General features: G+C 35.0%; 1 protein-coding gene and 1 long non-coding RNA gene across 2 annotated transcripts in view; one reads left to right on the plus strand and one right to left on the minus strand.

Annotated features, from left to right (window-relative positions):
• LOC149777019 (nucleoporin 88-like) overlaps positions 1 to 17,157 on the minus strand; it is a 125,955-nt gene that overhangs the window by 52,220 nt on the left and 56,578 nt on the right. The window lies entirely within an intron of this gene.
• LOC149777020 (uncharacterized) lies at positions 1,466 to 3,973 on the plus strand. Its single transcript, XR_016416151.1, has 2 exons — positions 1,466 to 1,667; positions 3,685 to 3,973. It is a non-coding gene; the product is annotated as an uncharacterized LOC149777020 (long non-coding RNA).

Genomic DNA, 17,157 nt, shown 5'->3' on the forward strand with positions numbered 1-17,157 from the left:
CTCTGCCAGAGAGTAAACATCCAAAAATAACAACAGGTAGTAGAGATGCAAATCTTTAGGGTTAATAATCAACTAATAATCGATTGAAAAATATTCCATTTAATAATATTTCATTCCTGAATACTCACTTTACTATTGCTCTATTATACATGTATCCAACACTTTTTATCAGTTCACAAATACTCTCAGATCTTGAACTTCTATAAAGCATGAAAAAACAATTCATTTGTTTTATAAATTTCAACTGAAATAACTCTATTCCTCATGTGAAATCATATCAGGCCAATACCCAATAGTGTAAAAGTCAAGATCAAAATTCTACACTAGAATAGATGACTTTAAGTCAGCTGAAGAAATGTCACTTAGATATGGCTACGGATACCACTCCTGTGTCCCAGTGGTTACAGTGTCCACCTCGGATGCAGGAGGTCAAGGGTTCAAACCCCTGCTGAGTCATACCAACAACTTATAAAAATGGTACGATCAGCTACCTTGCTAGGTGCTCAGCATTAAGAGGTTAGTGTTAGGACTGGTCAGCCTGGTGTGCAGGCTATGTGACAAGATTCTATTTCTTTTGGAGTAAATAAAAATTAGGATTTGTTTTTCAAATTAAACCCAGTATTATGTTAATAACCTCCTCTTTAAACATATAATCTTATCAAAATAATATTTTTAACAAATGTGTGTGTGTGTGTGTGTGTATATATATATATATATATATATATATATATATATATATATATATATATATATATATATATATATATATATATAAAACTAGTAAAATTAAAGACTATTCATAGTTAAATAATACTTTTAACAAATGTGTGTGTGTGTGTGTATATATATATATATATATATATATATATATATATATAACTAGTAAAATTAAAGACTATTCATAGTTAAAGCCTGTTTAAAAAGAACATTTTTATACACCTGCCTAGTGCTGAATAGTAGATAACTGGAATTCATGTGCTGAAACTACTTTCTTATTTCAGTCAGTGACCTTGATCTTTGACCCACAAATGAATATTCATCTTTTTATTCCAAGTGGAAGCATATACAAAATTTGGTTCATTTTCATCTTTCGGTGTGTAACAGAACTTAAGAATCTTTAACCTCTGAACTCAAAATGGGTTCTTTCTTACCCCAAGTGCAAGCAAGCCAGCTTGACAATTTGGTAACTGTGGATGGGAGTATATTCAAATTATTGTGCAGAAATCTGTTTTCTTCTTTTAATTATAGTGATCTTGATTTCAAAATGAATAATCCCGAAACTGATAGGGTTCTTCCTTAACCCAAGTAAAAAGCATCCACAAATTCTGGTAAATATAGAATTTGTGTTGTTATGTAGAAACCGTTCTTCTGCTTAAGTCAGTGACCTTGACCTTTCAGCTTCTGACCCAGAAATTGTTAGGATTTTTTCTTGCCGCAAATGCAAGCCATCCACAAGCAAAACAAAACTGGTATCACACAGACAGATGAAGAGATATGATAAAAATATACGTTTATGGTCGGCGTATAAAAATGAGAGTTGGGAAAATCAATGCTTAGACACTGGTATCGGTTTTTGTTAAAGACTGTTGACTAAGATTGGACAGACCAAAGATACAAAGATGGACAGATAAATCAGCTGAAGAACAACAACACAGGTAATGATGGAGGTAAATATATGTATTACATCTTTATTTAATAACCCTATCTGACCCAAAGGTCAAGTTATAAAAACTTGAAAAATGGATTCAGTCTTCCAACTATCAATTGAAATTGACACCTGTCCCATTCAGGGCTAGCTGAAGGTTACAAATGACTCAATTTGTCAGATGTGGCTGACCTAACAGCCCACAGCCAGCATATACCAAGTTAGGTTTTGCATTCAGTGTCATATGCTTCATAATTTATAATAAATATTATGAGAAATATTTGTACCTTTACTCAAGCACAGGATATATTATTCATTAATGAGGCAAACTTAAAAATAACAAAAATCTGAGATGATTCTATGACAGATTGCATGCTTGTACAGTGAAGTGCTAAATCTAGGGATTTTCTGACCATAGTGTCCCAGAGATATGCTATTTATTCCATATAAATTTATCAGTTATTTGGTAAATTCCATGTCTCATTGTGAATCCAAAATATTAAACTTACAGAGAAGAATCTTTGGAGATACAATCAGTGTGCAATGGCACTTTTTAACCACCATTTCAGAGAACATCATTTCTGCCTACAACCCATGGTACAATTTTCAGACAGAAGTAAAATACTGCCATAAAAGCAGACAGACCTGGTACTGTCAATCCATCAAGGATTAAAACAAAAAAAAAAGAAGAGAAAAATGAAGAGAAAAAAAGAAAATCCAGAGAAGGTCATATCAGCAATTAGAGCATGGGCATGCTTAAGTAATTATTCACTTTTATACCAGACACAAATTAGCTCTACCTGTCTTATGGAAAGGACTATTGTGAAACAAAGTTCACTCACAGTCTATATTGCTTCTTAAACTGTTAAGGCCAACAATTTGCAGAGACCCAGACCTGGCAGCTCATTATGCAATGGCAGATCTGGGAATATACAATTTGCAGTTGCACCTGACCTGGCAGTGTTGATTTAAAACCATCAAGGTGGATGAAATGGCAGGCATTGGGAGCAAGTATTTTCAATAGAATATGATAATACAGAAAAAAATGTTATAATAATATGCATCCATAACTTAGATTCTTTAGCTTTATTTTGGTCCATCTATCCCTGAAATGATAAATATTTTTTTTCAAGTTGTTCTCTGATGATTAAGGGGCATGGTACCAATTTCATCCTCAAAATGAACTTTTTTAATAACATTCCCTTTTGCTTGATTAGAACCATATATACTCCCTCACAGGTTCAGACCAACTGCAAACTGAATAGACCCAGATCTGCTGTCACAAAGTGCACTGGAGGATCTGGGTTTATGTGTGTGTGTTTGATTTGGATTTTTAACGTAGATTTAAAAAAATTTCAATCATATCACTATGATGTCTGCAGTGTGGCAGTTTATAGTGATGTCTAGCACTGGGGCATCATGCCAGACATGAAGCATGATGTCCCACCCAGTTACATTATTCTGACACCAGTCTGACCAGTCCTAACACTAACCTCTTAATGCTGAGTGCCAAGCGAGACAGCTGTTTGTACCATTTTTATAAGTCTTTGGTATGACTCAAACGGGGATTGAATTCATGACCTCCCGCATCCTACGTGTACGCTCTAACCACTAGGCCACCGGAGCGGTCTCTGGGTTTATGCAATTTGTTGTGAGTACAAACAACATAAAATGATCTGCCTGCACATTATGTCACAGCAGATCAGGGTCGATGCTGTTTGGAGTTGGAGTCATCTTGTCAGCAAGAACAAATCATAGTCATGAATTTGGCAAAGTTGGCATCAGGCATCAAAATACAATCATTCATACCATCTGAAATTCTCCTGAGAAAAGCCTTGCTTTTATTTTTGAGGACATTGTTCCATTTTTAAAAAATTTAATGAACTGAAATATATTTTTCTTAAAGAATAAAAAGGTTTGCAATTAATTTTAAAACTAAATAGTGATGTCTGCATACTTTTTATTATCTCTACTTACTGTAAAAAACATATTTGTCTCAAGTATTGTACTCAAGATAATAAAAACATCTCAATTTACAGATAAACTTTCAGAAATGTAGTGAAATTGAGGCCTGAACACACCATTTGGGAGAAAATTAGACCAATAGTGACCATGACCTGCCAGTGCAGTATGTGATGCAGAAAATTTGGATGAAATTTCAACATCTCTGCAAGCCATGGGAAAAAATCAACCAGTATTAGGGTTTCACTGTTTTTAATGAATCTGCTTAACCAATCATTGCAAGCTCAAATAAAATTTGTTTGAAAATTTAACCCTATATGATGTTTCATGGTGACTAAATGTACCAATAAAATTTTCTGTTCCAAACAGTCACTTACTGATTGATAAAAGGCACATTTCATCGACGTATACGAGTCTGCTTCATTATGCTATTGATGACTACCATTATTTATGAGAAATGAGGAAATCTTATCACAGGCATCCAGATACTCACTTATGGCTTGTGAAAATGGTATTTTGATGACAATGTTTTCACATGATAATGATTATTTTAGTTCTCCCTCAGTATAAGGCCATTCATTATAATACAGTTCATGTTACAACATGTATGGTAATGAATTCCTTTTTATTATTCAGTAGCAGTATTATATATTGCATATTATGTACTGCAAACTTCATAAGGTAGCTCCAACACACATACACATACAAACACACACATGCAAGCATGCATGTGCAGCAGTATACCTCAATGCAATCATGGTTAGCATTATGAATCAGTACTGTATTATTATTTTTTCCAATTTTTTATTAACATATATTATTAGACCTCACATACTTCTATACAGTGATTCTGCAAATCAAGGTTTACCATATTATTACAGTATTCCCTCATTATAATGCTATCTACTGGAGTATACCTTATAGCGAGATTACTTTATAATGAAGCACATATAATTTTAATACCACTGAATGAAATGTGATTAGTGACCTTACTCAACTTATACCAGATACTGTGTTATAATGAAGAGCCTAATGGTAAGGGAATGACGTATTTGTAACCATAAATAAATATATTTGTGGATAGCTTCTGAACTTTTGAAAGACCTCAAAAGAATAAAAATTGTTTGGAGTAGCTGACATTCAGTTAACATTATCTTCTGTGTAAAGTCACGAAGGTTTGTGGTAGCACTTTATGGAAATGGAAATGTTGGTGTAGGATCAAACCTTTGCATAAGGGTCTTTAAATTGTAATCCATATATCAACCTAGTCATTTGTTTTTTGAATATAAAAAGACAGGCCAATTAATTGTCTGCAAATCTTGATGAAAGTTGATGTTTTTAGAAGACCCCAACATCTTGTCTGGAATTCAAAATGAACAAAATCTACGTGTTCATTCACAGTAATTAATTATTATGCAAATGGAGGGTAATATTTGTCATGTTTAGTTTTGAAATATTTCATAAACTATTTTCCATTAGTACTTTTTTCCTTCCTCTAAAGCTAAGTAAACACCTTTTAACTGATAATTTATTTTCACATTCTATTTTTATAACGTGATCATGCCGTTGACTTGATCCCAGAATATGCTGATAACTTATTATAAATTCCCCCATTACAGCAGAAATATGGCCAGGAATTCCTACAAATTGGTCACATTTTCATCATTGATACTCAATTCATTTCACATACTTTAGTTTTTGGTTGATGAGATTATATAGTAATTTAATATTATTAAGACGAGATTATGCCAGGCATGGACAGGTTCAGTGATTTTTAAAGCCACACAGTATAATGTAAATTTACAGATAAAACCAGGTCATGGGCCATCTCTGGCCCATGAACCATATTTTGCCTACCTCTGGATTATAGTGATTTAACATTATTAACAGGGGATTATAAAATAATTTAACATTAACATATATGTGTGTGTGTGACTAGATTTTAAACATAGCTTTAACAATTTCAGTTATATCACTACAATGTCTGCAGTGTGGCAGTTGATAGTGACATCTAGCATTGGGTATCATGCCACAGATATGTCTCACCTGTCATATTATCCTGACACCAGGCTGACCAGTCCTAACACTAACCTCTTAATGCTAAGCGCCAAGTGAGACAGCTGCTAGTGCCATTTTTATAAGTCTCTGGTATGACTGATGTGGGTTGAACCTTATACATCAGAGGTGGATGCTCTAACCACTTAGGCTACCAGCATTATTAACTTGAGATTATACAGTGATTTAAAATCAGATTATAGTGAATTAACATTTTTTTTATACAGGAAATTAACATGAAAAAATTATAGTGACTGAACATGATTAGCAGGAGATTATACAATGATTTAACATTATTACTAGATTATACAGTGATTAAACAGTATTTACATGAGATTATAGTTATTTAACATTATTAATGAGATTGTACTGAGATTTAACATTATTAACTGGAGATTAACACAGATTATAGTGAGTTAACATTATTAGCTGGAAATTATAGTGATTTAAAATTATTAACTGGAGATTATAGTGTTTAAACATGAATAACAGAATATTATACAGTGATTTAACATTATAAACAAGTCATTATAAAATAATTTAACATTATTAGCAGATTATACAGTGATTTGACATTAGCAGGAGACTGTACAGTGATTTAACATTATTAAAGATTATATAGCGATTAAACATTATTAACAGCAGGTTGTAGTGATTTAACATTATTAAAGATTATAAAGTGATTAAACATTATTAACAGGAGATTGTAGTGATTTAACATTATTTATGAGATCATACAGTGATTTAACATTATTAACAGGAGATTATATGGTGATGTAACATTATGAACAGGAGATAATACTGAGATCTAACGATCATAACAAGAGATTATACAGAGATTTAACATCATTAACTGGAGATTATACAATTATTTAACAATAACAACAAGAGTTTATAGTGGGTTCACATTATTTACTGGGGATTATAGTGATTTAACATATTAGCAATAGATTATACAGTGATTTAACATTATTAACAAGAGAATGTCTTTATACTGAACCTGCCATTTGTTTAGTTAGAAATTTTTTGAACAAAAATCTTCAAAGGGAAAATTCAACCCTCAAACATGTTCTATATATACAGTATTAATTGTTACTAAATTGTTACCCATTGTAAAAATTTCAAAGTTATATTTAACTGGATAATCAAGATCAAGTCTGAAATTTAATTAACATAGGGCCTTGCCATGTTGGCTCTATCTGGGTACTTTCAGACATACTGAATCAATTCCCTGTCTCCTCTGGTGAGTTTACACTGGCACATCTTGTTAGTGATAATGACTGGGACAGTACACCATTTACATGATTGCTTGCATATTTTTATATTTGCTAAATATTTGCATCAAGGATATAACATCATTTTGACATGCTTAATATGTCCATTGTACGTCCTTCAAAACTATTGATCTTTACTTTGTAACGATTGTCCCTGGGACTCCCAAGATATACTGGAATGTGTTTTGTTTAAAAAAAAACATTAAAAACCTGAGTCATGGATATAGGTTTCCTGCATTTTGGGAAACCCTCACCCTTAATCAGGTTAATAAATGGTTTATGATAGCAATCAGTTCTGTAGTACTTCTCAAAGCTATGTTTAGCATGCCATATCACCATAACCTTTAAGCTTTTCTATGCTTATCATGCCATTTCTGTGACTTTTCCATAGCGCTCTGCTATCCTCGTGCTTATTTTTTTAGAACCCCTGTCTCTCCTGCTGTATTTTAGGAAGAAGAACAACGTCAGTACTACTACTACTCTATTAGATCCTCTTCTTGTTAATACACGAAAAACACTAGGCTTCAAAACAACAAAACTATCATTTTCAGATTTTGTGCAACGATATTATCAAATAATACAGACCAGTAATATACAGATCTGAGATGCTCATCCAGCCTCCACCCAAATATATCCATTACCGATTTACTGTAAGACAGAGCACTAATACAGAGTAACATGTTTAGCATAATCAGATGTGACCTCAGCATTAGTACATATATGTTTGTCAGATTAGATAGTGAAGGTCAACAGGCAATAGTCAGTGAAGTGGAAAAAAAGATTTAACTATGGCCCTTGTGGCAGACATAGTTTGAGATTGGCACCTTTTTTCATTTAGAATTAACTAGTCATATGAGTCTTCTGGTGAAAACCCAATGTTAATATGACTTTCCAGCTAAGAGAAGACGTCTGTGTGGCATGATTTTCATTTTAGGACCAACTAGATATCATACAAACTCAAATGGTGAAAAACCCATACTGATATGATTGTATGTTCAGAAAGAGGAGGAGCAATAACATGTTTTATATGGTCAGTGTGATAGCCATATTGAAACAATTTTCATTTAGCATTAACCAGACATCATAAAAAGTCTTTTAATCAAAACCCCATGTTAATATGACTATCCCTTCAGAGGGAGTAGTGATAAGATTTTCAAGATGGCTGCAGCAGTGGCCATATTGGATGAGTAGAGTGCAATCACTACCATTGAGGATCAGCTATATATCATAAGAAGTCTTCTGGTGAAAATCTCATGTCAATGTGATTTTCCATTCAGAAGAAAGGGTACAACATGATTTTTAAGATGGCTGCCACGAGAACACCAGATTGGCAGCATTTACATGTAGTTCCAACTAGACATCATATGAGGTCAGGAGGAGAAGTGATAAGATTTTCAGGGTGGCCACTTCGCACGGATATTGTCAACACTGGAGATATAACTCTACCCTCACTATGAGATCACTACCAAGGATGCACATTTAAAAAGCCCTTCTGGGAGGAATACATCCTAGGAGGAAACATTGATTTAAGTTTGATGCTGGCCCATAAACTAAAAATTTTTAATATACAATGCAGGGGTCAAATCAGATACTGCACCATCAATAAAAACTATAATATACAATGTAATCTGGCTGATAAATTTAGAAACTGTAATATAGCATGCAGACGTCAATCTAGATGCTGGCCAATCCATGAACTAAAAGCTGTCATATACATCGAAGATCTGGTACCATGATCCTACAATGGGGCATGATGGTTAGGCTGCTGCAAGTTGCAACAAAAATAAAAAACTGTACACAGCACTTTAAATAAATGGAGTGTGGAAGAAAATTAAGTTGAAGTTAAACTTTTATTTTCACACTGATTGAAGTGGTGACTAATTTCGATAATGCAATAAAATTTCCCCAAACTAGACAGTCTTCAGTGATAGGACCTATAATTTTGCCTGTTTTCTTGAGGTGTCCAGTAGTGTCATTAGTACTTCTGTTGTTTTAAACAAGAAATATATCTCACCTATGTTTATTTCACACAACAGTAAAACCCTGAGTATGAGAGCTTTCATGAGACAAAGATTGTATCAAGAAAATCAAGCATCTGGATAAATTTCAGTCAAGTGAAGATTCTAATTATTTTATGAAGACCATGGTATGACTCAGTACGAGCAAACATTATGAATACTGGGCATGTAGATAGCCGGCTTTCAATGGTATGGGGTTTGTTTTAATGAACTCCAAACATTTCTATGTGAAGACAACCATTTCAAATGTTTAAAGTTATACCAAAACACCATCTGGTTCTTCAGAAATCTTCATGAAGTTGACACAGTTTTACCTACAGCTTTATACTGTCCCCCATGAACTAACTTGCATATTAAAGTGTTATGTTTTTAGACTGGGCGTGGTCTCAAAATAATGTGAAGTTAATTAACCCTTGTGCTTATTACATTTTTCATTTTCTACATAAATGATAAAAATTCACTGTTCACTTTCCTGTATGTCTGGAAGTTTGCATACTAATTCAAATATGTATTCTGATGTTGCATTCATCATGCTGGTCCATCATGCCCATTTCGATCAGAAGACTGCCTGTATAGAGTAAGTAATGGATGCTAGGTTTGCCAATGTGATAGGTTTAATTAATATACATAGCACTAATTGTTTCTTATTCCATCAGGCATGTCACATTCTGATTTATGATGCACACTTTTTTTTTGCTTCCTGTCACACACAAAACACATGTATCATGTCTCGCATCAGCAACAATCTGAGACAGTTAAATGACATGAAGGCTAAGGCATTTCTTTAACATCTGTCAGATTTTCAATATTTAAATGTACAAAATATCACAGCATACTAGTATGGCCTCACAAAATATTAGCCTGTAGGGTTAGAAGTTCCAGATAAAATTTTGGCTAAACCAATAAAATAAATTCAAAAGATTTATTATTTTATGTGCTTAGTTCCAATAAACTTTAAGAAAGGCTGACAAAGGTTTAAAAATTATTACACAAGTTTTATAAAGTCACTTAAAATCAGCACTACATGTGGATTACCAAAACCAACAAATTTAAGACAAGATTTGGGAAATGTTGGAATTTTTGTCAAAATTGAACATTATTATTACACTTTTGTTACAATACAAATTATGAGGAAAAAAACTGTAAAGTCTTTCTTAGCATACAATTTGGAAATGTTGTGCCACTGAATGTGTGTATCTATAGGGTTTAGTGGCACAGCTGCACAATCCTGACTATTTAGCCCCCACCCCCTTCTCAGTGAAAATAACATCATGGAATGCATCCGAGATCAAAAGACTTCTATAATTAGCTGCTTACATCATGCAGGTGGGCCCATAGGGCCTATTCTACTTCCCTAACTGTAACTCAGTGGGACAAGAGCTTGCCAAACCAAGTAGGTCAGCACTGAAAGAATTTACTGTATAACAGGGCAGGACTAGAGCTTGCCAAACCAAGTAGGTCATAACATGAAAGAATTTACTATATAATATGGCAGAACAAGAGCATGCCAAAGCATGAAGGTCAAACAAAAAGAATTTACTGTATAGCACACCAATACAAGAGGTTGCAAAACCAAGAAGGACAGAACATGAAGAATTTACTGTATAACAAGGCAAGACAAAAGCTTGCCAAACCTAGTAGGTCAAGATAGAAAGAATTTACAGTGTATTTCAGCAACACAAAAGATTACCAAATTAAGTAGGTTAAAACCAAAAGAAACCACAGTATACCTTAGCAGGATAAGAGCTTGCCAAACCATGTAGGTTAAAACAAAGAATTTACTGTATAACAACACATCCAAAATTCAACACTTACAACTGTTACATTTTTCATCCAATTTTCATGTTTAACAGGAAGGGTGACAATTTCAAACTATCGTGGTTGGGAATTGAGCCTGGTTTGACTGTCTCAGATATCATTAGACTGAAAGGTCCAGACCAGCTAGGCTGGTCAGTAAGTGCCCTCAAATACCTATACTGTTACACCTATCCCCCTTTACCATGACAATCGTCCTTGAATGTCATCAAGATTCACCTCTCAGAGTGCTCTAACCCTATTCCAAACCGGGTCATCAGCTACTGAGAGTTGGACAAACGCACAAAAATGTAACATGAAGGTATTCAAATTCTAACTGTTGCAGCCAGGAATTGAATGTGCTTCTTCTGTCTCACAGATGGGCACACATATCAAAGGACAAAAAGGTCTGGACCAGCTAGACTGGTAAGCAAGTGGCATCAGAGGAGTAACTGCATAAACCTTTTAAGTTTGTGGCAGCAAACTTGTACATGGATCAAAATTGTGGAGTGGAAAGGACTATTTGGAGCACTTAGTTGCTGTATTATTTATTAATATGTGCTTCTACCTTAATTATAAAAATAAATTGGATTCATTAGTCAGAATAAGGTTGACCTTTACTCACTTTTTTCTTAAATATACTAAAAGTGAACCAAATTTGCATGCTCCAATTTTATTCCTGCAAGAAGAGAGCTTGTTCCACATTAAGTAGGTATGCAATATGTACCCCATATAAATACTGAAATAATTTCTATGATATTACTTTTTTTTTGGGGGGGGGGCACCAGACAAATGCCCCCCCCCCATTTCCAAAAAAATAAAGTATTTTATGTTTGTGTGTTTCCCCCTCAGATGTGTTGTATGTTTTATTTAAAAACAACATTTTATATCGAAAATTTAGTTTTTAGGATTTTTGATAGGGTATTTATGTTTCCTTAGTGTTATCTAAAGGGTTGTTCATCCGAGCATGGTTTCCTTTACCTTGATCGAATTTCCTTCCCTTGAAATTTTTGTGACCTTTGCTAGAGGTCGCCTAGGTCTCAGTGTTTGCTATATGTAGTGGTGCTATATTGTGCGTATGCTATATCTTCATTATGCTTGAGACAGCAAGTATAGATCATAAATCTTTCCCAGTTGTATTTCTTCCTAATTTGAATTTAAGATCTGTTATGATATGTTATATTTTATCTTTTAATTGGTTTTATGGTTTTCGAATTTTGACGATGGAACGGTGTACTATTTAGATTTTGTTTTTTTCAAAAAAATTCCTATTGTATTATTCGAGTGATAACATGTGTCGTTCCTTGTAATATATTTTAAGGATGCTGATAGGTAAGTTACGCTCGATCCAAGGTCCACACTTCTTTATTTTCTATGTGTTTCTCCTGGGTCGAGTTAGGCCTCCTTTAGTTATTGGGAGAATAGGCCTCCTTTAGTTATTGGGAGAAATAGGAAGCATCTTAATCTGCCCAATGTCTAATACTGTTATCTGTTAATGACACAACGTACAGTCTTTTGACAACAGTCAGATAATCTGGAATCCGTTTGCTGACATTGTTTTTAAATTTCTTTTTTTATGGATGAAACATTTCTAGGGTCAGTGCCTTGTAAATTGGAGAGTCCAGACATTGAATATTTTAGTATTTATTGATTTATATTTTTAATGTAGTTTTAAAAATGTTTTAGTCTTATCACTATGATGTCTGCAGTGTGGTAGTTTCAAATATGTCTGGCATACTAGCCTTGGGGCATCATGCCTCAGACATGCAGCATGATGTCCCCTACCCAGTCACATTCTCCTGACACCAGGCCAACCAGTCCCAACATTAACCTCATAAAGCTGAGCAACTATTGAGGCAGATAAAGTAGCAATTTTATTAGTCTTTGGTATGACTCAACTGGGATTTGAACCTGCTACCTCCTGCATCCAAAGCGGACACTCTAGCCACCAGGCCACCGAAGCGGTGCTATTTCAGTGATGTGATGTGATTTTTATTTTTAACGTAGCTTTAACAATTTTTCAGTCATATTGCTACAATGTCTGCAATGTGGCAGTTTATAGTGATGTCTAGCACTGGGGCATCATGCTGCAGACATGTAGCATGATGTCCCACCCAGTCACATTATTCTGACACCAGGCCGACCAGTCCTAACACTAACCTCATAATGCTGAATGCCAAGCGAGGCAGCTGTTAGTACCATTTTTTAAGTCTCTGGTATGACTCGGCCGGGGATCGAACCCACGACCTCCCGCATCCGAGGCGGATGCTCTAACCACTAGGCCACCGGAGCGGTGCTATTTCAGTATTGATGTTATTGTAAATATATCTTGTGACTTGGCTGAACATTGATACTAATGATTAGAGATGAGTTGAATTGAGAGAGAATGCAATATACTCATGTATTTTCTTAGAATGCATGTAATAAACCTTTTGTTGTACAAATCTGTTTTTCGTTGTGTGTAAACGTTATTGTTGCCTATTTTCCCCCAAGAACTGAAATATTCCTTTTTATACTACTATGCTGTTTCAACTCTTTCACACATTAACCCCTAGCGACGACTTTACGGGGCAGGAGGTAGTAGCCTACTGCCGAGCTCTGTAGCGTCATGGTCATGCATGATACATTAAAGTGGGTGATATTATAGAAAGGTAGACAGATGTAGCTCTACAATGATACCAAATAATCTGGAATATCTAGTTGCACTACAAAATACAGAGAGAAAAACCTCATTTTTTGAACCAACCTTTTTTTAACCCAAAATTCGCCCGTGGTCGGAATCTGATTTTGTGTCTGGATTTGAGACCTTTTGGTCTCAGATCTAATGCAAACCAGTATGAACTGCAAAAACTTTAACTTTTACCCTTCTGCTCATGCGCGAGTCAAATAGCCAATGAAAAATTATGTTTCTAACACAACTAGGCAGTATGTTATTGAAAAATGACCGGGGATTTGGTGTTTTTGAGTCTATTCAGAAATAGCTTTCAAAATGTGTTTCCTACTCAATTTTCAGGTGAAAATGGCAAAAAGCTCCAGGGGTTAATGTGTTAAGATGCAGTGTCAGTTTTGCTAGCTATGTGTTTTTGTTTGTTGGACAACATATCTGGATAATGTCATAAGCAAAACGTTTATCATGTGGGTGTTATGCATGAAGACATGGGCAGATTAAAATGTCTGAAGCATGCTTGAAAAGTTTGTCAGGTTCCTTGAACAACTCAGTTGAAAAGCCAATATCTAGATTTGAATGCAGTGATTATATTTTGTATTTTTTCCCAATTATTCCCTATGTCTATAATTTATTGGACATTTCAGCAAGACTTATGGTCAAATCATAATGAATTGCAAATCTGAAGATGCCAGCAACAGTGGCCATACTTAATGGTGGATTTTTACCATCTATCCAAGTTTGAAAGGCTTCATGCCAGGATGCTTGCAAGTTTGATTTAAATTCTAGTCAGTACTTTTAAAGTTTGGTCAAATCTTGTCACTGGTTTTTAATAAGATACAGAATTTTTTAAAAATATTTTTGAGATAGTGGCAATATTTGATGGTGGAACAGTGCAATTTCAGAACTAGAAGGTCTTTTTGCCAGGATACCTGTGTTAAGTTTGGTCAAATTCTTGTCAACAGATTTGGAGAAGTCATTTAAAGGTTTTGATATCATTTGTAACAGCATTTTTTTCAATTTGTCAGAAATGGTAGCCATATTTGATGGTGAACTGGCACCATTTGTGTAAATAAGAAAGCAGTGTTTCCCTTTAACCAAATTTGTACATCAGAAGCCCCCTAATTTTTAATCTGATCCCCAGTTTTGACACAAGTGTTTGTCTTTTACTCTCTCTGACCCCCTGTTCTGACAGAGTGGAGTTCTGGCTCTCAATCTTGAACCCTTAGGGGCTACACTGTAAAAAGGTCTTCTTGCCATGGTGCTTTCAATTCAATTTGATCAAATTCTGTTCAACAGCTTTTGAGAAATCATTGAAAGTGCTTTACTATTTTTAGTAATGGCACCATATCTGATTGCAGATCTGCCATGATGCTCTGTACCAAAATTGATCCAGTAATTTCTGAGTGGCAGTTTAAAAATGCAACTGTATAAATCTGAAAGATTTTCATGCCATGATGCCCTGTGCCAAAATTGGTCCAGTAATTTCTGAGTGGCAGTTTAAAATAGCAACTGTACAAATCTGAAAGATTTTCATGCCATGATGCCCTGTGCCAAAATTGGTCCAGTAATTTCTGAGTGGCAGTTTAAAATAGCAACTGTACAAATCTGAAAGATTTTCATGCCATGATGCCCTGTGCCAAAATTGGTCCAGTAATTTCTGAGTGGCAGTTTAAAATAGCAACTGTACAAATCTGAAAGATTTTCATGCCATGATGCCCTGTGCCAAAATTGGTCCAGTAATTTCTGAGTGGCAGTTTAAAATAGCAACTGTACAAATCTGAAAGATTTTCATGCCATGATGCCCTGTGCCAAAATTGGTCCAGTAATTTCTGAGTGGTAGTTTAAAATAGCAACTGTACAAATCTGAGAAATTTTCATGTGATGATGCCCTGTGCCAAAATTGGTCCAGTAATTTCTGAGTGGCAGATTAAAATAGCAACTGTACAAATCTGAAAGATTTTCATGCCATGATGCCCTGTGCCAAAATTGGTCCAGTAATTTCTGAGTGGTAGTTTAAAATAGCAACTGTACAAATCTGAAAAAATTTCATGCCATGATGCCCTGTGCCAAAATTGGTCCAGTTATTTCTGAGTGGCAGATTAAAATAGCAACTGTACAAATCTGAAAGATTTTCATGCCATCATGCCCTGTGCCAAAATTGGTCCAGTAATTTCTAAGTGGTAGTTGATAACTAGCAACTGTACAAATCTGAAAGATTTTCATGCCATGATGCCCTGTGCCAAAATTGGTCCAGTAATTTCTGAGTGGTAGTTTAAAATAGCAACTGTACAGATCTGAAAAATTTTCATGCCATGATGCTCTGTGCCAAAATTGGTCCAGTTATTTCTGAGTGGCAGATTAAAATAGCAACTGTACAAATCTGAAAGATTTTCATGCCATGATGCCCTGTGCCAAAATTGGTCCAGTAATTTCTGAGTGGCAGTTTAAAATAGCAACTGTACAAATCTGAAAGATTTTCATGCCATGATGCCCTGTGCCAAAATTGGTCCAGTAATTTCTGAGTGGCAGTTTAAAATAGCAACTGTACAAATCTGAAAGATTTTCATGCCATGATGCCCTGTGCCAAAATTGGTCCAGTAATTTCTGAGTGGCAGTTTAAATTAGCAAATGTTGATGGACACAAGACATGACACACAATGGAAGAAGGGCTATGCCATAAATTCACTACAATCAGAAGAGTTAAAAAAGGAAGGAATATTCTAAACATAGAAAGGATTCAAAGAAGACAATAGTAAGTCTTGAATATACACGACTTCTCTGCACAGCTGGTTCATTTTTTTGGGTGCAAGTTTTGAGAAGTAAGCATGAATCCTGCAGATAAGAATTCTAGAATAGACATGCATACTATGAAGGAAATACACTGTTTAAGTTTTAAACTGTATGTTTCATCTATTTATAAAGGACATTTATCCAGAGAGCACAAGTTTTGGTGATCACATGTCCTCTGTATCCTACACACAACTTTGGACAACATAATCTGTCATGACATAATCAGCAGATTGCAATTACCTAGCATAATTAGGTCAATTAGCTAGCCCAATTAGCCCAGAGAACAAAATAATCATTGATGGGCATGTGAAATTTCATATCCCAATTTTTACACAGAAGAAAGAGAAAAAATTTGAATTTTAAGACCTCTTTCTGCATCTCATCCTTGTTGGGCTTGTATAGCAAAACTGGAATTTGTTTGCCCTGATAAAGTGCTGCTCATTAGTATTTTCACTAACTGCTGAAAATCATAATTAGAATAGATAGTGTAGACCCAAATCGACTGGTGCATTTTGTTGTTGTAGGGTTTAATGCCATTTTTCAGCACACGATAGGCTATACATGGCAGCCAGTATTAATTGTGGAGGAAGAACCCGGGAAAACCCCGGAAAGAACCAGAGACCCAAGAGAAGCTACTGGCAAGCTTTCTCACATACCCACATTGGCTGAATCCGAGACTCGAACCCACGCAGACAGAGGTGAGATGGCAGTGATCTGTAACGGAAAGCGCTTTAGACCACTCGGCCACTCGGGGCCCCTGGTGCATTTTGTAACCACAAACCTGGGTTTATATTATTCAAAGTTTGGTGTGCATTACACACCAATACCCCACCCCAAAACACATTCTCTTAAGCAACTTAAAGTTGTGTATCTATGTAATAGGTCAGTGGTAATTGTGGAAGACAACACATTTCTCCCAATAAGGTGTTTTTTCAAAATGCATCAGAAATA

This window comes from Sinohyriopsis cumingii, chromosome 18 (assembly GCF_028554795.1).
Source record: "Sinohyriopsis cumingii isolate HCF-2022 chromosome 18, ASM2855479v2, whole genome shotgun sequence".
NCBI classification, from domain to species: Eukaryota; Metazoa; Mollusca; class Bivalvia; order Unionida; family Unionidae; genus Sinohyriopsis; species Sinohyriopsis cumingii.